Source organism: Terrapene carolina, unplaced genomic scaffold (assembly GCF_002925995.2).
Source record: "Terrapene carolina triunguis isolate 2854851 unplaced genomic scaffold, T_m_triunguis-2.0 Scaffold58, whole genome shotgun sequence".
Taxonomy (NCBI): domain Eukaryota; kingdom Metazoa; phylum Chordata; order Testudines; family Emydidae; genus Terrapene; species Terrapene triunguis.
Genome location: NW_020664409.1, coordinates 23,642,091 through 23,667,037, shown reverse-complemented (window position 1 = coordinate 23,667,037; position 24,947 = coordinate 23,642,091). Strand labels below are relative to the sequence as shown.

At 38.7% G+C, this 24,947-nt stretch overlaps 1 protein-coding gene across 1 annotated transcript in view; it reads left to right on the top strand.

Moving 5' to 3' along the window:
- CDH7 (cadherin 7) overlaps positions 1-24,947 on the top strand; it is a 92,463-nt gene that overhangs the window by 2,366 nt on the left and 65,150 nt on the right. The gene's annotated exons all lie outside the window — the stretch shown is intronic.

Below are 24,947 nucleotides of genomic sequence, written 5' to 3'. Positions count from 1 at the left end.
TCTCCTATTTTACAATCTAGTTTCTTATTAAGAAATATATACAAATTAATAGAAATAGTTAGTTTCTTGGCTGAATTAAAGCAAACATAAAATACAATATAGTAATTATTTCTGACAAAATTATAAGTTTATAAGTCGACAAGAAGATCCAGGGTCCAAATAAAATAATTCAAAGCCTACTGATGCAAACACTTGGGTATGTGAAATTTTTTTATATATGTGATCCGTCCCAGTGATGTCAAAATTACTTATGCTGTAAGTGTTTGCAAAGTTGAGTACACCTTGATCCTGCCAGGTGATTTAACCACATGAGTAGACCCAAAAAGATCAAAAGAGGGATGGTTATTATGCTTAAAGTTATGCACATGTTTAAGTGCTGTGCTCAGCAGGGGTCAGAGTGCTAAACACCTTGCAGAGTTGAGCCCATAAAGACTTACTAGGGTCAGAGATGATGAAATTATCAGATTCCAGTTATTTCTTATTACAGGAGTCATGAAAAGGCCTGCTATATTTAAGGTTATGTAAGAGTTTCCATTCTGATATCCTATTTTCAGTCATTTATGGGTTTCAACCTTTGAGGTTGAAATTGTTCCAGCTTGATCTCTGTCTGAAGGTGTAGGTCTGTTTAAATATTCAGCCACTTTTAACTGGTAGTAGAACGTTGAAGTTTGGCTTGGAAATAGTCCTAGCTGAGAAATATCTACAGCTATTTTAGAGAAAGTTGGTTTTGATTTGATCCATTGCAATTCATATTTTGCACATGTTTAGTACATTTTGCATCGAGTTCTCATTATAGCAGTACTGTGCACAGGTAAAGAAGTCCACACCACACATGCATGGCTAATTTAGTGGTACAGTGAGGTATTTATTGAAGGTGCATAGTGAATGAGGCAGGCCTCCAAAGGCACTCTTGTCTCATTTAGGGGTACATTTTCAGAAGTTGAATTACAGTATGAGCTCTCTGTTTCTAGGTACAATTTGTATGCTGCCTATTTTTCTTTTTCATCCACAAAATGATTTGCTGGTACCAGAACTCATATTTGAACTAGAAAATCATTTTGCAGATGCAGAAAATATAGGCATAAATTTGCATGTGGAAAAGGGACAGTGCTTTACTGTAAAATACCCGTTGCTGTGCATATTGTAAGATAAGATGCACAGATCATAATGTTAACAGGAAAGGGGGTCTGTAGTGTGGACTTCCTATGGGTCAGATTGTGACTTTAGCCATGCTTCCATGCAGGGGAGTGAAGGAATGCAAAGAGTTTCTTTTCTGTATGGGCTACTGTAACATTGTGGAATGAGCAGGCACGAGTGAGCTGCTGCTTCCACCTCCATGCAAATGGTTGGTGAGTGGACAGGTGGGGGTGGTGATTGGGTGAGCCTTGCACCCCAGTGTTCGAGGAGAGTGGGAAGTAAGCTGTGTTGGGATAGTTAGGATAGCAAGGGGGAAACAGGACCAAACTCAAGTCACATTCCAATCTGCTCTGCTCTTGGGACAGCTCAGCTGTGCATAGCTCCTTGTTCAAAATGCATTGCAAGGTGCAGTCCAGGTCTAACTGCACAGGACAAGACACCTTCCTGCAGCCCTCAGAAACTGTGTGGGATAAAGTGTTTCAATAACATTTAGACAAATAGATTCACATTACGGTATGTGTTTTCCTATCATTTTCTTTAAGAAGCCATAGGCATTTCAGTTTAAAAAGCAGTGTTAGAGGACGTTAGAGTTGCATGGGAAATCATGCAAAGTCACAAAGTGCCAGTGTTAAATGCATGCTTAACATTAATTTTGTCCTCTTCTTTGTATGCATTTTGACACATCGGGTACATGATGACAGAGGGTGAAGTCATAGCCCCAGTGAAGTCAATGGTCAAAGTCCCATTGACTTCAATAGAGCCAGTATTTCACCCATAATATTTTTTCAAATGATATAATATCATAGTTTTTCTAGACTTTAGATGAATATATGGAGTTTTTTGTAATATTGCATTCTTGTATCCTTAAACAGTTTTCACTGCCATAATAGATCAATATACTTTTATATGAAACAGGGCCTGCTTCTTCTCTCACATTGGTGTAAACCACGTGTAACTTCACTATTGTTGGGGCAGGTACATCAGTTTAAAACTGTTAGAAGTCAGAGGAGAATGAGACCCTTAGCCTGTTTATATACATTCTTTTCTCTCCAAGATTTGAATTTTAATGGTTCAGGTCTGTCACAGGGGCACTCTACTCACCACTGGGGCACCTCCTTGTGGCTGCATCTGGGGATTAGCTCCACTCAGGTCTGACACCCCCTTGTGCTGGTCGCTGCACACCCTGTTGTTTTTCTCACATTCCCTGTGACTCTGTCTTCATGGCTTGGTCCTCCGGCCAGGTCATTATAGTCTTCCCCTTCTGGGGTATCAAAGACTTTCCATACCAATGGCCTTAGGCAGTCTTCTCATGCATTACCCTGATGGTGCCACCTCCCCAGTGGCTGGTAGGGGAACCTGGGCCAACTCGGTACTTCAGGTTCCAGTCCAGGGACCCTATCTCTAGCAACGGTGGCCTGCTCACTCCCAGATCATGTTGCTCTTCCCCCGGACACCTTCCTACATCTCAGCTCTATTTTCTGGCTCCCTCGCCTCTCTGGGTTTTCCCTCCTTCCAGGGATTAACTGCAGGCTACCTGGCACTGTAGCCCCAACACCTCCCTTTTCCCAGGCAGTGATGACAGACTACCTCCCTGCAGCCCCTTTCTGTTGCCAGCTTCCTGTCTTTATAAATCTGGCCCACCTTCTCCCCCAGCTGAACTTCATCAGCAAATTAGGTCTTAGCACTACCAGGCTTTGCTCCAGTGTCAGCCTATAGGTTAATTTTAATTCTGCTCCCTCGTGCATACGTGTTTCCACACATATTTTGATTACATGGTCACATACTGGTTCTCAAATAATACAACAGGGATCGGCAACCTTTGGTACGTGGCCTGTCAGGGAAATCTGCTGGCGGGCTGGGACGGTTTGTTTACCTGCAGCATCCGAAGGTTCGGCTGATCGCAGCTCCCACTGGCTGCGGTTTGCCGTTCCAGGCCAATGAGGGCTGCGGGAAGCGGCGACCAGCACATCCCTTGGCCTGCGCCGCTTCCCGCAGCCCCCATTGGCTTGGAATGGTGAACCGTGGCCAGTGGGACCTGCAGTTGGCCGAACCTGCAGACGCTGCAGGTAAACAAACCGTCCCGGCCCGCCAGCGGATTTCCCTGATGAGCCTCGTGCCAAAGGTTGTCGATCCCTGTAATACAATATAATAGCATACAATTTTTCTACTGCTTTATACTGGCATGCAGAGAATTGTTTAGTCCTTCAGGCCTTGTGTGCAGTGGACACCCCACCACAATGGCTCAATCCTGCATTATGTTCAGTGCCTCCTGGGATGTGCTTAATACCCAATAGGATAAGGTGCTTAGCCATATACAGCACAATTTCTTTCCATCCATCAGCACAGCATACCTCAGGTACAATTCAGGGGATGCAACAGTTAATTATTTAGCAAATCTAACTGAATACGAAATTATTTAGCAAATCGAGCTGAGCATTCATGCATACCAGAGGTGAAATGTAGGGGATAAGCCAGTCAACTCTGAAGCCAATTTATCTGGAAACTTAGGTGGCTTATATTTGTTGGCAAATGTTTACTATTACTCTGCAGTATTTTGTGTAAAAATGCCTTAATGTGTATTTTCCATATAAATTACTTTAATGAAGCCTGTTTGGCATACAAATAATAGTGCACAGTACTAAACAATTCTATGCATGTGTGTCTAAAGCTGTAGAAAAATTGTATGCTATTATATTGTACTATTTGAGAACCAATGTGTGATCATGTAATTAAAGTGTGTGTGTGAACATATATGCACCAGGGGGCAGAGTTAAAATTGTGCATGCAACGATAACTTGGGAATTTTCTATTTTCTTGATTGCTTAACCATGTAACCCTAATGTTCTCTTAATTTTGTTTTTTTGGATAAAATGCTGATAAGAATTTCAGTCTCCTCCAGAGCATTGTGAGAAATTGCATGACACCAGATCTCATTCAGCCGCAACCTCTTCCATTTTTTGCCTGTCCAAACAAACAAACAAACAAACAAACAAACAAACAAACAAACAAATCAGGAAAAAAGAAGAAGACTGTGAACGGGAGTGTACTAGTTTACAGTCTGATTTTTGGCTTCACTAATGTAATCAGTGTTTGTCTAGAGAGAGGCACTAGCTGTAAAAATCAGATCCAAACCCAGATCTGGATTCTAAAATCTTCCAAATTTGAGAGCAATGGGAGTGGTGCTGTCCATCTCCAGTTATGTGCAACATGTTTAATGAGATCCATTCTTTTTTAATACAATCTCAATAGGATCTGAAAGATTCTGCAAACAAAACATAAAGGAAAATAGGTATGAATGAGTGGAAAGAAAAAAAAGAAAAATCCCTGTGGACTTTTAAGTGGCATTTTACGGATGAGGAAACTGAGAAAGAAAAGTTCAATGATTTGCCCAAGGTTATTCAGTTAGAGAGTGTCAGAGCTGGAGTTAGAACTCAGGAGTTGCTGGCTCCCAGCCCCATTTTGCTTATTTGTTAGATGCCTCTTGGTGCTTCCTCTTAACTACTTGAAGTTAAAAAGACATTTGGACACAATTTTCAAATATGGGCCAAGATATATAAATGGAATTATTATTATTAATTTATATTGCAGCTGTGTCCTAAAGTCCCAATCAAGATCAGAGCCCTGTTGTACTAGATGCTGTACAACATGGTAGACATTGTCCCTTCCCCAAAGAACTAAAAAACTAGGGCCCTAATCTTACAACTAGCCTGTGGAAACCACCATGGATGAGATGGTGGTAAGTAGTTGTCATCCATTAGGCCTGAACTCTTATGCAACTCACACTTTCTTTTGAAGTGTAGTCCTGTATCATTCTATTCCACTTGTCCTATCTCCTCTCCTGACATGTGCAGGGGACAATCACCTGCTCCTCTCCTTCCTCCTATTTTTTATAATGAGGTGGTCAGCTGGCCCACTTACCCTATCTACAGTTTTTGGGAGGGGAGATTGGGCAAATAGGCTCATACCCTATGGTTATTAAATGTTCTTAATTGGAGCCAGATAATCAATCCACATCTCTTCCCCTACATTCTACACTGTCTCAGAAACACTTACTGCTAAAGGCTTCTTACTTCTCTGTGGCTGAAACATGCCAGAGTCCTGTGGACTAATGAGTGGGTAGAAGACCATTAGCCCACTGCCTAGAGGGCCAGTATATTTAAGAGAGTGTATATACATGCAGTGTTCCATTTGGGAAAGGGAATCTATGGGTAGGGGAATGGAATGGTACAAAGGTCTCCTCTCTTTTCTGTATGACCAAATGGGAGACGGTAGTGGTTTTTTTTCCAGCCCTGTCAGTCCTGTGAAAGAGGGTTACTGGGGTGGAGAGTGTGCTCTCTTTCCCTTTCTCCTTGAGGCCAGGAGAGGAGATTTATTAAGGTACAGGACATTTCTTTCGCCTCCCTGTAAAGGTAGGAGATGGAGGCCTGATGACGGAGGGACTATATTCACATACATTATTAATACTGTTCCAAAAACATACAGCACACTGTACAGAACATGTAGACTAGAGCAACAAAGAGCTACCCCAAAGAGCATAGTCCACCATTTTCAGAAGTAGCCATTTATTTTGTGGGATTTAATTTTGGGGTGCCCAATCTAGTACACTTTGAAAATGTTGGCCTTTCAGGTCTAACTCCTACCAATATGATGGTACACCAGTTCCTGAAGAGTTGAGGAGATTTCTTCAGTGAAGAAAGTAATGTAGGAAAGCTGAAGACCTCTTAATACAAATATTAGCTATTCACCAATTATTAGAAATTACCACCAAATAATTTGTCATTGACATTGTGGGACAAATTCTCAATTGAGCCCCGAAACTGCAAGCAAATGCCAAGTTATGGCCACTTACATCTGGGCTCCCAAATACTTTAAGTGTTCTTGCACTATATTTCCTAGCCAGGTCTTTCTGGGAAGTATGAAAAAGTAGCCACACAGTCATTTCAGACTCACATGGAGGAAATATGTATATTTGCAAGTTTTTCTTGTCTATGCCTTTTTCTGTTGCATAATAGGTATAAACTCTATTGCTTTGTATATTCACAATAAACTGTTCTGGAGATTGATAAAACAATTCTATTGTGCTTCTGAAGTTTATCAGTCTCCGCAGCTCTTTATTGCTTCATATAATACAAAGTGATAACAGTTGATCCCTTAAGTAAAAAGGGACACCACCATTCTTGTCAATGATATTGCACTGCAAGTGCTGCTGCTATTTGAAACAAATGAGAAATAAAACAAATCTAAACTCTACTTAGATATCTCAGCATGTCTGTCTTAGGGGGCTGCGCACAGCCACACTACCCATTGTGCTCTAGGGCATACAAGGGGCTGCAAGCTCCCCTCTGTGTTACTGGTCAGGTTTATGGGCTTGTGTGGTGATAAATGGCATGGGCCATGGCCCTATTTTCTCCCCACCACCTTAGGGCTGGGTTGTGCTCCCAAGGTACAAGAGGAGGAAGTAGTCTTTGCAGTCCCCTAAGCATAGGGAATGTGATTGCTCTTTCTGGAGGGGACTTAATGGGAAGAAGATTCCTTACAATCTCACTTGTGCACCCACACAAGGGCCAGGGACAATTTAGACCTAATTTATTTATTAGAAAAGGTAGCGTGAATGAAAGAGCTAATGGGATACCTACTGAACTAGAAAGTGGACAGTGTCACTTTTTTGATCCTTTAGCATAAGATAGAACACTGACATTTAATGTGAGGTATTGTGGAAGGGAAAGTTTTATGGAAGTGGTGACATCACCACTGTTGCCCTCACCTGAACCTTTTCTTCAATGACACAATCATGCTATTTAGATAATCTTTTAATAGCAGTTCTGCATTTTGATTGGCCAGTGGCCTTCACCAATAGCATTATGCTTGATGTTTCTTCAGGAAGTTATTTTAAACTATGTTTTAAGGGCTTCTCTAACAATATAGAAAAGTAAAAGCTAATTTTGCAGTGACCTACTGTAGATGCAGGTCTCATGCATGCTTGGCTAGTTATCAGAAAATGCCTTTTCAGCATGAGGACATGAGCAGATTTAAAATTTTGATGACAGTCAAGCGCATGCTGCTTCAGCTTATTTTTTTTTTAGTTTATTTGCTTTCCTTTCCTTTTGTCTTGCACTAGCATTTCACCTCCTTTTCATCTTCTGAACTTGTTCTTTAGTTCTGTACCCATAGCTTTTGACCATCACTAATTGTGCAGTTTTACCTCTGTCATATACTTTTATTGTTGTAAATTACTGAAATCTGAAATGCAGAGCCGTTAAATGGAGGTTATTGGTAATTTTGTTTATCCTAAAAAAAATGAATCCTACATCATTTTAAACTTCATGCACTGATAACTGTTTGTCCCACCTTTAAGATTTTTGTCTCATTTGTGGTCAACGACAGGTCAGGATGTATGTTTGGACCTCTTGCCCTCCATGCCAGTGCCTAGCTAACTGTTCACAGGTCTTATCCAAAGTCCGGGGAATGCAATGGGAGTCCTTCTATTGACTTTAATGGGCTTTGGCTCATGCCCCTCGTGAGGTGATATCAGAAACATGCCTAGCAAGTCTGATTCTTTTACGATCTGCTAGCATAGTGCATCTCTTCCGGGCAATCTTTCTCTTTACTTTGTCATTTTTCGCCAAACCTTCCTGAAGCATTTGACACAAATGTCTATCTACAGCCCCATCAGGCTTTCATTCCAGGTATTAAGTGTTTTTCATCTCTCACAACCATAAAGTAATGCTGGACCTATTGCTGTGCTATAGGCTATTACTTGCATTGTAGTGCTTGTGCCATCTGTTCTATGCTCTGTTTCTCCAGCTGTTAAATAACAACCTTGCCTTCTTGTTACAACCCTTTGTTTCTTCCATCATTCTAGAGACTTGACAAAATGTTTCTAATGGAAAGATCTAATACACACAAGCCATATTCCTGGGTGTATGTGTATGTGTGAGTGCATATGGGTCTTTTTTCTGTATGAACTTTCCCTCTTTGTTAAACAGAGCATTTATGACTTGTTTAAAGACACTTGGAGATCCTGTATGTTCTAGTTTCTAAAGATTAAAGGCTCAAAGTTTGCTTTGAGTGCACAACCAAGTGAACTTAAACATAATGGAGATTTGTGTTGCAGAATTTCCCCTGTGTAAGTATCAAAGGGGTAGCTGTGTTAGTCTGGATCTGGAAAAGCAGCAAAGAGTCCTGTGGCACCTTATAGACTAACAGACATATTGGAGCATGAGCTTTCGTGGGTGCATCCGAAGAAGTGGGTATTCACCCACGAAAGCTCATGCTCCAATACGTCTGTTAGTCTATAAGGTGCCACAGGACTCTTTGCTGCTTCTCCCTGTGTAAGTGTACATCTCCTCTACACTGACAACATACTTGAAGGGAGAGGGTGCACAGAATGCAGGAGCGGTGCATGTCAGGGGCAGGTGGAGGTATGGTGGAGCTGAGCTCTGTTATGCCTGATTTCCTCCTCTCCCCATTAATGAGTGTGTATTACAGATCCTCCTTTGTGTCTGATCTGCAGAGAATATGTGACGATAAAGCCCCACTTAGAGAGGATTGACTCTTTAGTACAAGCTATACAAGCTAATGCTTTTAGCTCTGGACAGCTCTGATTCAGTCCTGAATGTGTCAGCCAAAGTGGTGACCATCACATGAGTTCCAGTTTCCACCAATGGTGGAAGTTAAAGAAGGTCTCCTGCTTCTCTAGCTTCCAATGAGGCTGGATGGATGAGGATCAATGAGCAACAATCAGTTCCCTGTATTTTCTATTGCCAACTACATCTGAATGGGGAATTGGGGCATAGGAGGTTCTGTGTTCCAATTAAAAATATTGTATAACCTTTTATATGCATAGAATATCAAAAATGGAATGTAAAACTAGATCCCTCACTGTATCTCACTTTGTCCCAACCCATGTGTGCATATAACCCATTCCTAGCTGGGCACACAGTAATAACTAAGTTCTTCAAAGTAGTTCTATTGTATCAAAGTACTGTATTTCAAGAACACTACAGCTGATTTATATTTGTCAGTACTGGTGAAAGTCTACATTCCTTTACATTTCAATATTTGTGTCCTAACCCAGATTATCTATTTTGCTGTTTGCTTTGTATTAAATGAAATGGAACATCAGAAGATACATTTACTTTTGTCTCATTCATCTGTGCTGTCTGAAAAGGAAAAACAAAAACAAAAAACCCAACACCTAAACAACTTCTTAATAAAGGAAAAAAAGCCTATCTTTTGCTCTCCCTGAAGTCAATGGCCTAACTCCCATTGATTTTAGTGGAAGTAAGACATGGCCCTAATTGCTTATATATTCTTTATGTTCATGTTCTGGTTAGTGGGTAGTATTAACTTTAATAATTTTATAGTTCAATTAACTACCGTCGCTGGAAATTTTCTATTTCTAATTCTTTCAACTTCAAAGAACAACCATTATTTTGTTATATGCTCTGTATTATATTGGAGATATTTTTCAGTACTTTCATTTGAGGAAGAAAGGAATCATACAGTTAATTTAAATTAGCATCAGTATTTTTGCTGTACCTTTTGCTTTGGACAAAAAATATATTGCATAAATATGCTGCTGCTAAGCTATACACTATGAAAGGGCTGGCAGGTTATAATAGCATAAAATGCATATTTTATTTTGTCCTCAAAACATTGATAGGAGAATGATTATATATGGATTTTTATCTTAAGGTACATATTTTTTTTCAAATGCAAAAAGGTGCAGAATAACCATCAGTCTTATATCCTAAATATAATATTAATGGCTTGCAGTACATATTTGCATAACAATTGAACTTTTGTTAGTCAAAACATTTCCCTTTATATTTCTTGGTTATATAGAAAACATCTATCTTGCTTACCAAAGTATATTTTCTTCCACTTTAAAACAAACAAACAAAAAAATACCTCACTTGTTTAACATTTATTTTGTAAAGTCATTGTTTAGGATAACTCATTTTAGTTTAGGAAAAGCTGAAGAGGAAGACCAACTGGAAATATTGAAGGAACATGTGGTAAAATGGCAGGGGCAACCAAAACTGGAAAATACATGTGCGCTAAATAATAGCGTATATTCAAGACTCAATCTTCCAGATGTTTAGAGACAAGTTTTGCATGTGCTGTCTTGGATAGCCCCAATGCTCAATAGTGTTTTGAAAGACTGGACCCTTGCGGTAGAGACCTTGTCCTTGTATATGTGTGGTGATATATAATCCTAAAATACACAGGAAGACAAACAGTACTAATGGAACAGGAAATCACTTTGATACAAGTACAGTACAGTAATTTGTAATATGTACATGTACTTTTTGAAGGTACATAAAGGTCACAGAATTTGCCATAATGTCTCAGACTCTCAGTCTGTGTTGCTCAGTATTCTGCCTCCAGGGGGAACAATACTGAATGCTTCAGAAGAAGGCGAATACTCTGTAATGTGCTTTGCTGATTGTACAGTGGGGTAGAGCTAAAGATTCAGTCCTAATGCCTGTATTATATTGGAGATATAAGGGGGAGTGGCCATTCTGCTAGGGGACGTGGCCAGATGCCCAGTCACCGAGGGTAGGTGTTGCAGCCCTGGTTAAATGGATGTATCCTGCCACTTTTCAAAGAGGCACAAACTGAGATGATCAGTTTACACTCTGAAGCATAAGTGCTACTGACTCTGTTATAGCACATGCATAATTACCTATGTTATTTTTGGCCATAAAATTATTCAGTCAATTTTTTAAAATCCAGTCACAAGATTTAACTCTACAAGTTATTAAACAAAGAGTGCTGAGAATTGCTGGACAACAGGTGGCAATATATTCCACAGTTTAGCAGTGGAAAAAGCATGCCTTAACTTCCTAAAGTTCTGTGTTCTTGGTAGACTGCAGCTTATTTTAGTGCTTGATAGAGTTTCCCATGGATGAACAGGATAAATTTTAGGAACAGGAAAAGAATATCTGGACCAAAAAATTCTACCACTTTTTTGTGGACTGTGAGAAATGAATAAAGCCCTACATTTGCCAAGTGATGTCTGGGTTTCTGACTTCCCCTGAAATGAACTGGAGTCACATGGTGTTATTATCCTTTCACATCTATGGAAATCAGGAGTAACTGTATTGATGTCAACGGAGCTAGTGAGTTACATTGATGTAAAACTGGTGTGAGTGGAAGGAGTCTTGAGCCCACAGGTTTGTGTCTCTGTGTAATGCATTGGAAAATTAAGAACAAGTCTGATTCTTAAACTATGTCTGCACTGCAGTCAGGTTGTATTTTGCTATCTTGTGTGATAGCATTGTTCTAGCCAGCTTGCTAAAATTATCAGTGAGAACACAGCGACGTGTACATGGCGTGGGTTACGCAAGTCTCCCTGAGTCTGTACTCATGTTGCAAGCCCACTCTGAATCCTGCTCTACCATGTCCTCCCTGCTATTTTTAGCAATCTAGCTTGGTTAAAGCTAGCATGCTGATTTCTACATGAGCTGCAAATTATGCTTCTGGGTGCAGTAGACTTAGATACAGTATATGTAGCCTTAGATACAGTACAAAGAGGATAAGCTGTTAAAATATTTCTCACTGAAGTATTAACTTGAAGTTCCTGCCTGCTAGTAAATCAAAGCCAGTTCAGTTTTTTTCTATAAGGTTACACGAGTGTTCTGTTAATATAATTTTAGCTTGTGCTTCTACAACAATGAAAGATTTTCAATCCAAATCTGGGAAGGATAAACCCCTTTTTTTTTTTGCCTAGATATGTCACAGCAGCATACATAGAATACCATAAATGAGTAAATAGTTTTAACTAGTTTTCCATTAAAGGTGCTTAAGTTACATGGTATAAACTTCCTTGAAATTGTGTTATGCATTTTTATGTTTCCCTTTTAAGTTACAGAACTGTGATACTGTATGGGGTTTATTTGAAGACCATTAATTAACTCCTCGCACGCCTAGGTGTTTATATTCTTCAAATATTTGTAGACTGTTATTATGCCCCTTCCCGCAACCACTTAGCTATTGCTTAGTCAAGCAATATGTATATTTTGCTCTTGTAATTTTTCCTCATTAATCAGCCCTCTAGCCCAGTGGTTCTCAACCAGGGGTACCAGTATCCCTGGGTGTATGCAGAGGTCTTCCAGGGGGTACATCAACTCATCTAAATATTTGCCTCATTTTACAACAGGCTACATAAAAAGCATTTGCAAAGTCAGTACAAACTAAAATTTCATAGAGACTGCTTTATATACTATACACTGAAATGTAAGTACAGTATTTATATTCCAATTGATTTATTTTATAATATTGTAAAAATGAGAAATTAAGCAATTTTTCAATAATAGTGTGGTGTGACACTTTTGTATTTTTATGTCTGATTTGTAAGCAAGTAGTTTTTAAGTGAGGTGAAACGTGGGGATACGCAAGACAATCCAGACTCCTGAAAGGGATACTGTAATCTGGGAAGATTGAGCGCCGCTGCTCTAGCCCTCTGATAACTTTTATTGCTCTTTTTTCACTCCATCCAATTTTTCAGTCTCTTCCTGGTAACGAAAAGCCCAGAAGTGAACAGTATGTTATAGCTTCAGCTAATCAAGAGCTGCAGAAGGAAACTGCTACCTCCTGCTCCATTATACTATGCAGATTTTACAACTCAAAAGTTGCATGCCCCTTTTTATACCATACTATATTGCAAACTCATGTCCACTGCCACCCCTGGGTGGAGGTCGTTAAGCATAGCTGCCTTTCAGGATTCCCCCCCACACACACTGAATGCAGCGTCCTCCTCCTGAGTCATCCCCAGAGGGTGCAACAGACTTATGTCAGAAACATTATATGGCCAGAGCTCTTGAGAGAGTGAAGTCCATTGCACCACTATAAAGTTTTCCCTGGCAATGGAAACAGTAGCTCTTGCAACCAGTTGTTCCGTTCTCTCTTCCACAGCCAATGCCATGTTGAGTATGACAGAGCAAATAAGGAAAGGAGGACATCAGATTACTTTCTTGGAGGGGAAAATACTAACAAAGACTACAAGGGGCTCCACAGTTCAGACTGCCTGATGTGGACTGACTAGCTAGCTAGGATCCCCCTCTGACTGGTGTGAATACCCCAGGGGATGCTCCCTCGATCATGGTTTAGTTAGTCAGTGAACCCTTGGGGAGAGGACAAGTGCGGTGTTGGATTTTTATTTGTATCTGTACCCCTGGATTTTAAGCACAGGTTCATTGTGGGCTTATGTGTCTTCAAGAACCACTTCAACATGCCATTTTCATTTGGCTTGTATTCCTGAAAATGGTTTAAAGTTGGTCTTGATCCATTGGATGCACTTTGCAGACCAGCTGTACGCCAGCAATGGCCAAAAGCAAAGGGAGCTCTTAAAAATCTTATTTTAGCATTAATCTACTAGCTGGACCATTAGGGTTACATGCAGAAGCCTCAGAGACCGAAGGGATCAGACAGCTGGGTTTGGGGGTCTGTTAATGTATAAACTGATTGTTTTATAGACTATTATCTATTCCTTTCAACTCCTTTTCCCCCAGTATACTTATCCTCCTTATTTTCCTGTACCTGGAGGTATTTATTATCATAGTTGGGGTGGGGGGGTTGTTTTTGTTTGTTTCTACTTAGAACACTGTGTATATTATGCATTGGGATTTTTCAGAGGCAGAACTTTCTCAGAAAGTTGTCAGAGGCAGGTTGACACCAACTGTATACACATCCTCAGGGAGCTGGAGGTAACACTCTGAGTCCACTTGATTATTAACCCAATTCCAGTTGTTGCTAGACCAATGACACAGCAAACCGGGTCAATGACATCCCAGCCTAGAAACCCAAAGCCCTTATGACCAGCCAGATAGTGCTGTTTAGTGGAATAGGGCTTTCATTCAGTATTACTTTATATTTTTCTAAGATGAATTTCATTTTAATGTTTTAGAAATTCTCTAGTTCCCTTTTTATTATTTCTTTGGTCTTACTAGTTTTTTCAACTTCCATTAGTTTATTATTGGTAACTTTTACGAATATGCTGCTTTCATCCTATTCCAGATCATGTAGCTATTTAATAAAAACACGGGTAACATTTTCAGAAGTCCCTAAGTTACTGAGGCCTGGGCTACACTAGCGGGGGTTCCAACTAAGATACGCAACTTCAGCTACGCTATTCATGTAGCTGAAGTCGAAGTATCTTAGTTCGACTTACCTGGCCGTCCTCACGGTGGCGAGTCAACCGCCGCAGCTCCCCCATCGACTCCGTTTACTCCTTCTGCCGAGGTGGAGTATGGGAGTCGATTCGGGGATCGATTTATCGCGTCTAGATGAGACGTGATAAATCAATCCCTGATACATCGAACACTACCCGCCGATCCGGTGGGTAATATAGACGTACCTTTAGGAGTTTAAATCTCATTGAGTTTCAATTGGACTCCTAAATATGTATTACCTTTGAATATGGGATTTAGGCTTTTAATTCACTTAGGTGCTTTTGAAAATGTTAGCTGAGATCTCACACTGATTCCTTTCAGTACCTCAACAGATACCTTTCCCCAAGTTGATACTTTGGCATTAATCATTACATTTTGCTTAAGGTCCTTCAATTGGCTTTCAGTCTATGTGAGTGAGTTTGTATGCAAGCTGATTGCAGCAAGTGTTTATCCTCCTGCATGGCCAGGTCTATGTACATCTAAAATTCCTCCTTTCACTGGGGTCCGTTGCTAGGCTAGATTTTTGTCTGAAAAATCCAGGGGGCTTCAAACCAAGTACCATGGCTCATGTTACCAGCTGCTGTACTTCAGAGAACTCACAGCTCAGATGCTGCCATCATGTTTCTTTCACAAAGAGTGAAGCTGAATGCAGGTTAAGTTGAACAACTGGAACTCTATTAAACTCTGTGGACTTCTCTGTCCATGCCACTGAGTTGCTTTCAGGCTATCTCCCTGTGTTCCATGTTCCAATGGTGTCCCCTCCAGGGCACTTGGGCCCTCTAACTCCAGTTCCACTGATAATGATACATTCACGGTTAGTTTTTTTCTGAGATACTATGTGAAATCAAAAATTACATCTACTACTTACCCACAATCAACTAATTTAATAATTTTGTCCAAAGGGGAAAAAAGTAATAAAATTTTTTTGATTAACAGCACTGTTCTTTAGAAACCCATGTTGTTGAAGTTTTGATTCCATCATCTAGAAGTTTAGGGGTTTTCCATTTTAAAATTTGTTCCATTATTGTACAAGGTGTAAAATTTTGACTTACCGGTTGGTCACTATCAGGATCTCTATTCTTTTCTATGCTTTTCTTTGAAAATAGATACATCTAATTTTCTTCTAATATCAATGAGTTTTCTGCTGTCAATGGATCAATATAGGTAATTAAAAATAGTGTTAATCCTTTTTAAATTCTCAAAACTTGACAAATTTCAACTAATTCAATTCATTATTATTCTCAATGCCCACATAATGCATATAGTCTAGATCAGGTGATTTATTTATTGCATGCTCAAATTTTCCAAAGATTTCGTTCCCATTTTTATAAAAATAGTTATTTGCACACAATCTTCATTAGTTTCTAATTGTTTATTATTAAATAAAATTAAAATAATAATAATTGGCAGTATTATTATATACCGGTGTAAGAAAGCACACGCTATCACAGCCTCTGCTGTAACTGTCCGAGTCAAAACTTCAGTCTACAAGTCTGTTAATTCAGAACCTTTTCTAATTTTACTAATTACAAAATAAAAGGAAAGAGGGAAATAAACTAATTAAATCAGATCCCATTGACCTCTTAGGAAAGCTGCCATCTTGGCTGATGCACCATGGTTTGAACCAGGAACCTCCAGAGTTAAAAGCAAGAGTCTTGATAGTTTGTGCTGAAGAGCCAACACTGTTGGGTGGGGGCTGTGACAAATTTATATTCTCCGTGGATTAGCACAGAGGAGGACCTTTCATACACACTCACCAGTGGGTTACATTCTCATGCTTTTCATACAAATATTGGAGAAATTCTTAAGCCATAAAGAGGAAACAGGAACACTGTCTTGCACCACAGTATTAAGAATTAACAGTTGTAGTTCAGATTCACTTCCCTGGAAAATTACTTTACAGAATGATTAGCAAGATATCATGTGAAACAAATTATGGCTTGATCATTAAGATCAGAAGAATAAAGTTGTAATAAAGAGTGGAGTGATTAACAGTATTAAAAGTTTTCATTGAGTTCAACATTATAGCACCTGTAAATAGCCCTTTATCCATAACAGAACAGATGTGTACAGTGAATTCAAGGAGAGTGGTTGTACAAAGTAATGGACTGAAACCAGACTGTTTTCCAATGATTAGATTGTTCTGTTGAAAGTATGAGTACAATTAATGATGGACAGTGTGTTCAACACTTTCCTAATTCACTGACAAAACCAAGATATGCTGCTACCTTAGCTGGTGACAATGGAGGTATTGTAGTTGTTTATATCACATAAGATTGGATAGGTTTTTCCAGTCCAAAAGAATAAGAGATTCTTTAATGTGACAGAGGATAAAATGATATTTTAGCAGAGATTTTAAGAGGCTAACATTCATAAATTCCAGGATATATTATTTTGACTCATAAAGTTTTACAAAATCCTGGAAAGAGAAATTTGTTTGTCCATATTTGTGTCCCTAAAATCTGTTGTAAAGTTTATTGAACTGGTGAACAAAGAAATAGTACAATTCTAAGATTGTAAACTCCTTGGGGGCAGAGATCATCTTTTTGTTACATTTTTGTACAGCACCTAGCACAATTGGGTCCTGGTCCATGTCTGGGGCTCCTCGGCACTACCATAATACAAATAAGATGTACTACTACTATTACTAATAATAATGAACTAGCACATATAATTCAGCTCAGAGAGCTCTTTGATATTGATAATTAAGGAAAGGAAATCCATACCTTTAGCTAGATTCCTTTTAGAATGTTTCAAAGGCTTTTTGTATATTTCCATATATTATTTTTGCTTAAAGTGTGATTTTACTCTGAAAAGTGACTGTAAAATGAGGTGCTTGCTTACACAACAGATCAGCTCCCTGTGAGAATCACATCTGCTTTCTTTGGTGACAAAATTTTTTTTTCTGCTTTTTATTTCTGTTAGCCCTGCTGAGCCAACAGTGCTGAGAGAGAGAGAGTGAGCTGTTTTCTATTTGTGCGTGTGTGTGTGTACCATCTACAGAATTCTTTATGAGGTTCCAATGAGTTAATCCTGTGTAATCCAGTTGCAGGCAATGGGACTATACATTTGATGAGGGCAGAATTTGAAAATCCTGGTATAACTGCAGGACTTTTATTTCTAGTGATGATGCAGCAGAATGGTAGAACACAGCTTTTCAAGACTTGATGAAGGTTGCAAGATAGTTTGCTTTTCACTTGTCCACTGAGCCCATTAGATATGCAATAAATTGGGAAGCAGTAAATACAGGTTTTCACAATGCCATTTTTAACCAGTCAAGTTTCAGAGTACAATGCATGTTAAGAGCAAACCTGTTTTCCTCTGAATATTTTTATTATTACTTTTGTTTTAATTGGTAGGGCTGATTGAATCAGTTCTTTGACCAATACAGTATTTAATTCACGATGTTTTTGTTTTGGACATTTCATACATTCATATTTTCCCTCTGTCCAAACCAATATTTTTCCATTTGCATAGACTCAAGGCCTTCCAGGGCTCTGTTACTCCTCTGTTGTTTCCCAAGACAAAAAATGGCATTTGAATAGCCCCTTCTTGCTTCCTTATCCACTTATCCATCCAGCTTAGTGTGATGAATTGGGGCTATATCTGTATGATTTTTTAATTCAGATTCATAATATCAAGTTGCATAATGAAAAATTGCTGTGTCATGAGTGCTGACAAGTTCTGTAGCACCAGAGATACAATGGGGTAGTGCTTCGAATTCAACAATCCTATTTAGACACAAACACTTGAACAATGGATGAGCTGCATCCTTAGAAAACTAGTCTTAGTTTAACTCCTTTGAAGAGAGGGGGGAGCCAGGAACAGTGGAAAGTTACCTCAAAGACAGAACAAAGGAAGCCAGTTGGATTTAAGCAGCTAATCACACAAGAACAGGAGGAGAAGACAGGAAGAGAAAATGTGGGTAGGCAGGCCATTTGTCCAGTTTTGAACGAGACAGTCCTCTTTTTGGATGGTTTGTCCTCCGGTTCAGTACTGACACAAAACCAAATGGGGGTTTGTCCAGTAGCACATGGGGGATGCCACTTTGAAGAGCGCACCGCTCTGCCCCCTTCAGCCTGACCTCGCATGCTCCATGCGTGCAAAGTCACGCCAGCAGGGCAGAGCGGCACACTCTTCAAAATGGCATCCTTCATGTGGCATGATTTCATATGCACCATGAGATCAAGGTCATGCCAGTGGGGGCAGCATCACACCATTCCTAGAATGTCCTGAATTCTGGAAATGCATGAGTGGCCACCTTAAGTGTGGTGCAGGATAGAACAAAGTCACAGAAGTGGGGAAGGTGCTCCATGAGGGAGAAAGACCAGCTATAGCTGCATGAGGCCGGAACATCTTGCCTGCCTGGATGCCAGTGGTTCCCCCCAGGCCTCAAAAGGGAAGGGTGAGCTAGATAGTGAGGGATATTGCAGTGTAGACATACCCTTAAACTGAAAACCAAAAGATTCACACCTTTGGGGTGGAGTTTTGACAGAGGGTTGTGTTTAAGAAGCAGTTTTCTGACAGTGTAGCACTGCACCCAGAGGGGCTAGGTGGCGGGACAGCAGGATCCAACACTCAGAGGCAGATGCCAGATAGAAGGCCTGCATCCTGAGTGTGCACCTAGGAACCCACAGGTTGGGGCAGTGGCTGGATTCCCTTTAAGTTCCAGGAGCATGAAACAAATCAGGGATCGAGAACACCAGAGGCTTGGATTCCTCTCACAGCAGTCTTAGCGTGTGGATAGGGAGGGATGCTCACTTGGATCTATGACACTTCATAATTCATCTACACGTTCTCCACTGGAGTTATTTAGTCTCCTTGTGTTTGCTTAATCATCTGCAGCAGCATAGCAGACCCAATGATTCCCAGCTCCCTCTTTGATGACTCCATAGGTGGCCATCAACTCTAATCCTGAAGACTATTCATGTGTTGTAAACTACATATTTTAAGTCTATTAACATATTCTTAAATGGAAGAAAAAAGCTCCCTGTCTTCTCCTCTTAACACATATGATTGGAGAGGTGCATGAAAAACAAGATAAAACAGCAAGGCAGAACATAGGGAGAAACAACAACAACAACAACCCAGCATTCTACTAGTGCAGGAATACTGGGCATTAGTTGCCTATGGATTCTGGGGGAAGGGACATGAGGTAGGGAAACTGAGCACAGAGGACACCAAGTAAAAGGGGCATAATACTCATGTTTTAAAATAGAATTTTGGTAATGGTGATTGGGGGCATAGGGGGAATTAAGATCAAGCCTTCAGCTGATAATTGAATTGATCAAATAGAATTTTCCATTTCGCTCTAGTGCTTGGTTTTAATTATGTCCAAAGTTTATTCATCCTTGGTCTTCATTAATTTGACCAGTGTGCTTCAGATTTTTCAATGTTTTTATTTTAAATTTATTTATTTGTTTTATTTTAGACAGCTAGATCTCATTAATTCATAGGTAATGCAATTTCTGAAGAGATCACCTTGTTATTTAAGGATGGTTACTGTAACATGCTTAATGTAAGTAGGGAAAAATATTGGGACCAACTACTCTTAGGTAAGTGAAAAAATAATAATAAATGTACAAAAGCATAATTAACATTTGAAAGATATATATCAATGTTTGAAAGTAACTTTTTTCCCTTTGAAAGTTATAAATTGGGTGAAAAATTGGTGCAGTCCTTCAAACTACCTTCAAATGTACAGGATTCGGAGCAATGGAGAAATGATTTTCCTCCCTAAAAATATAGGGACAGAGTTTCAGTTGGTATAAATTTACATATTTCAATTGAAGTCGATGGAGCAATGCTGATTTACACCAGAAGATCTAGCCTCGAAGGGACTGCCCCCTTAAATAGTGTTAATTAACATGAACAGAGTGTTAAATAAAACACCTGTTATAAAAAAGCCCACAAGAAGGTGTTATACAAAGTGAAAATGCTTTGTGTAAAAAAAAAGTACATTGGCTTTAGGGTACTATAATTGGTGACAGAAGGCCAATCAATGAGACAATAATCCTGTAAAAATACTGGAAGATCAGATTGCTTGTAGAATTAGAAAGCTTTAACATGGGTGCACGGAAGGGGATAGCAAAGGAGTTGGAAACATTCCATATGCTTTGTATACAAAGTAATTAGATTGCGATCACTTAGTCCAAGAGGATAGAAATGATACACAATTCTGCCAAGATGAGACATGCAAATTGGATCAATTAAGCTTTGAGAGTGCTCAAACAATCTGGTGGAGAAGTTTACATGCTGTGTCAAGTGAAACTTAGCAAAGATCAGTCTTGAACGCTGGGGGCAAGTATTACACTGATTTAAACTCTAATCTTCAAAAACAACACATTGGGGATTCAGGTTTAAAAATGAAGTGTTCAGACACTGTAATAAAAGTTTCCTTTAGGAAATGGTTGGTGATATACACAATCAAGAAGTATCACAGGCATGCAAGTAACAGTAAATTTAATAGAGTTGATGTAGATGGGAGGAAACTTAAAGAAACTGATTTAGTTTGCTGTTAATGAAATAACTAATGCAAATAACTCCTCTACCTTCATGATGATTACAATTCTTAAAATACATGGAGTGTCCTGTTGGTATAGTGGGAGTGCACTTCTATTCTTATCCTACCAGAGTTCATTCAGAGGGAAAAACAGCATGAAACTGATGATTAGATAAAAGTGCTCTAATTTCCTCAATTTTAGTTTGGGAGTCTTTGTACATTCAGCTTGCTTATACCATGGAAAATCTTTTGTTATGGTAAAATGAAATATTTGTGTCATATAATCAGATAAATTTTTATGTAAATCAGAAGATCCCAGTGACGTGGAATAATAGAACCATCAGGAATGAGCTTCTGAACTGAAACTTTGAACATTTCCGGTAGAAACCAGACAGCTTTCAGGATTCACAGAGACTGCACAATTTGAATTTTAATGTAGATTCAGCAACCCCACATATCCATAGTAAAACAGCACATGCCATTTCACTAATTTCTTACCATTTGGTTGTAAATTGCACATAAATCCATTACATCACCAGCAATTCACAGTGGAGGCTACTTTACAAGAAACATGGAGACAATGGCACGGATATGAAAAATAGATAAAAATCATGTCATTTTTCTGGTATTAATGATCTAGGTCAGAAAAGCTTATATATACACAGAGCGAGCTTTGATTTTAATCAATTAATGTCCTCAGCTGATCATATTAAATGCTAAAGGGTGCTCTTTTAAGGAAAAAAGATATACTGACAGCACAAGAGTGAGATGAGATGATACTTATGTAACACTCTGCATACTCAAAGGAATAGGAAGGGGAAAAAATAAATGCTGTCCCCTTCAACTACCAGAGCAGCATTACACGATTCACTATAAACCCAATCCAACTCCCACTGAAGTCAGTAGGTACTATAAGCAGTTAGTCTGATATTGGCCATCCATACCATATGTAGGTGGTTTATTTTTGTATTGTCCCCTTCCACTCATCTCTGTCACCTACAGTAAAAGTGCCTATCAAAATCCAAATCTCTACCCAGAGACCAATCTGGTTATATCCAGAAGTCCCAGTAGACCTGCAAATGTTAACGTTAAGAAAAGAATTAAGAAGAAACCAAACCATTTAAAGCACTTATTCACTGGGGATCACTTTAAATGATCTGAACAATTTAAGACAGACTCTGAAACATCCATATTTACTGTGCATACCATACTTCAGCTTGTTCTGAATACTGAACAGTTACATTATGAATTTATATAATAGAATCCCGTCAACTTTTAATGTTGCTTCTTGCAATTAGTCTGTGCAGTGCTTCCCTCTCATAACCACATTTCTGTTCATTAAAATACCTTTGCTCTGCATGCACATTAAGGCCCCAGATAAGGAAATCACTTACACACGTGCTTAGCTTTAAACATCCGTTTAAGATCCATTGACTTCAATGGGAGTTTTAAGCGTGTGTTGAACCTTCACAAATATGTCTGATTTCCTGAATCAGAGTGTTATTGACACAGATTTAGTATGGTGTAATATTGGATTAAATTACTTCATTCTTGTTAGTGAGGTTAAAGTTTCAGCAATGTACTGGTTGACAAAAAAAGAAAAGAGAAAGAAAGAAAGAAAAAGAAAGAAAGAAAGAAATCTTGGGAAAGAAGAAAACATGGAAAATCAGTATAAATAAAAATTGAGTAACTTGAGAAAAGATGAAGTAAAATGGTACTATCTTGCCCATAACTTCTGACTGCATAAAGGGATATCTCATCTATCCTTCCATCCGGTGGTCTGCCCTACAGAAACTGCAACTTTAAACAAACACTAGTGGTGGTTGGTGGAGAACACTAAAAAAGTGTTATGATTGAACCATCAACCAAGCCAGTAGCAGTGAAGAACCACTACCCACCCTAATTATATATATATATTCACTGAAAGCAAGAATATTAAATTAAATGGGCAACAATGATTTGAAATGATGAGCTAAACAACAGCAGTGGATTTTGCTGTTATTTTTTTTTAATGGACTTTACCCAGCACTGGCACTAAAACACAACACCAGCATCTAAGGGAGCATAATTAAATTGTGAGGTTCACTAACATAAGAAATTGAGCTATGCACTGGTTTCATATGTTACCCTCTGATATATTAGGAATGGGGTGTCTATGGCATGGTATAGATTTTCATTGGTTCCCTTTTTTTTTTTGTTAAATAATTTACCCATGCTAAAACCCTTTACCCATGCTTTTCTGCTACTCTCTTTTTTTAAATTTCTTTGCCCACTCTCAATTCCTTGCTGTTTTTCAGTGATGTACCATAAGCATGGAATAAGCCATAAGCCACCTATTGTATGTACATTAAGGCCCTGATCCAGGAAAGCACTTAATCTGATGCTTAATTTTAAATCTGTGAATAGTCCCATTTAATTTAGTGGGAATACTCATAGGAATAAAACTGAGCAAATGTCTTTAGTAATTCCTGGTTAAAGATCATTCTTTAAATGAATGAAGGAATGAACAACCCTCCTAAACCTAGTCTGTGGAACATTCTAAGTATAACCATATAACTTCCTTATACTTCCTATATATACTATATAGCACTGCACTGATTGTAACTGACTATAGGCTTGTCAGGGCAGGGACTTGTTCATTGTTCAGCTCAGATCACCCATACAGTTATATGGTGCTATATTTAATTATAGTAACTTGATTTTTAAGCAAAACAGCTAGAGTTGAGCAAGATGTCTTGATACATGTGTGTTATGAGTGGGGTTGAAAGTAAGAGGAGGAAGACAAGCAATGATAATGCTATTTTATTTTAATAGTTTCATAGATTTTATTTAACTAGTCTTTAACTGTTTTCAGGGAATTAAAGGTTAGAGTGGACTTGGACCCAGCTTATTGTATCTGTTCTGCATTATAAATCTTTCATCATTAAAATGATCAGATCACGCATAGTGCTGCAGTCCAGCACTTTATAGACTTCTACAGAGACAATTAGTCACAGTAATTACTTTGACTGCTTTACATTTACACACTTAACCATTTTCACCCATCCTATTAGGGTTTCAGCACTTCTCAGACCCACTGACGTGCACTGTAATATTACAAGAGAATTTTCAGTAACATTAAAATTTCAAAGGCAAAGGAAGTGTCAGTAAATGGATGCAACATTGAAACAAAACAAAACAAAACAAAAAAACCCATGTACCCTCCAGGAATCTATTTCTCTGTATGAATGGATTAATGTTCTTCGAAAGCAGGTTCCTATGAGAAAATCATTATCAACCAAATAGTGCTGCAAGCTATTTTAGATAGTTCAAACGGAAAAAGAATAATCGCTTTAAACTGTAGATCAGTAATTTGACAAAAAAAGACCACATAGAGTTTATATAATATGGTTTATACTCTATAAATACATGGAGATTTGCTATATGTACATATTTGGCCATACATAAGACTTTATGTTTTATGCCAAATGATTTTTCCTTTCTAAATTAGATATTATGGACATGGACAAACAGGTACATTGTATGCTTATCTACCCACTCTTCAATTATTTACATAAAAATGCTGTATATTGTGAGTGATGCTACTATTGTATCTACTTCTGAGGTCTTTCTTTCTTTCCTTTTTTTTTTTTTGGTCTAAATGCTCCAAAAATGATGATGAAAAAATACACTTTTTTATGTACCCCAGACTCCTGGGTATTTTATTCAGGTTTCAAATATCATGCCTAACTAGCAGAATAAATATTGTGGCAGAACTAGCTTTCCTATAGGTAGGTGTGCTTTTTTGAAAAAAAAAAATTCCTTGTATATATTCCCAAAAGCAGTGGGCAGGGGGGAGAGGGGGGAGGAGAAAGTATTAATTTTGCAAAATTTCACTTGCATGTACTATGTAGATTTCCCCTCCACACACTCCAAAGTACAGAACAGAATCTTGTAATGTCAAAAACAAATCTGAGTACTAAACATTAAATAATTAATAGAAGAAAGAAAAAAAAAACACTTTTCCTCTAATATTCTGCAAACTCCATAAAAAATAGATGACTTACATAATGCAATAAAACCATGCAGTTTCTGGAAGAGAGTTTGCTCATGCAAATTTAGTCTCTATTTACATTATGCTAGCTAGTGCT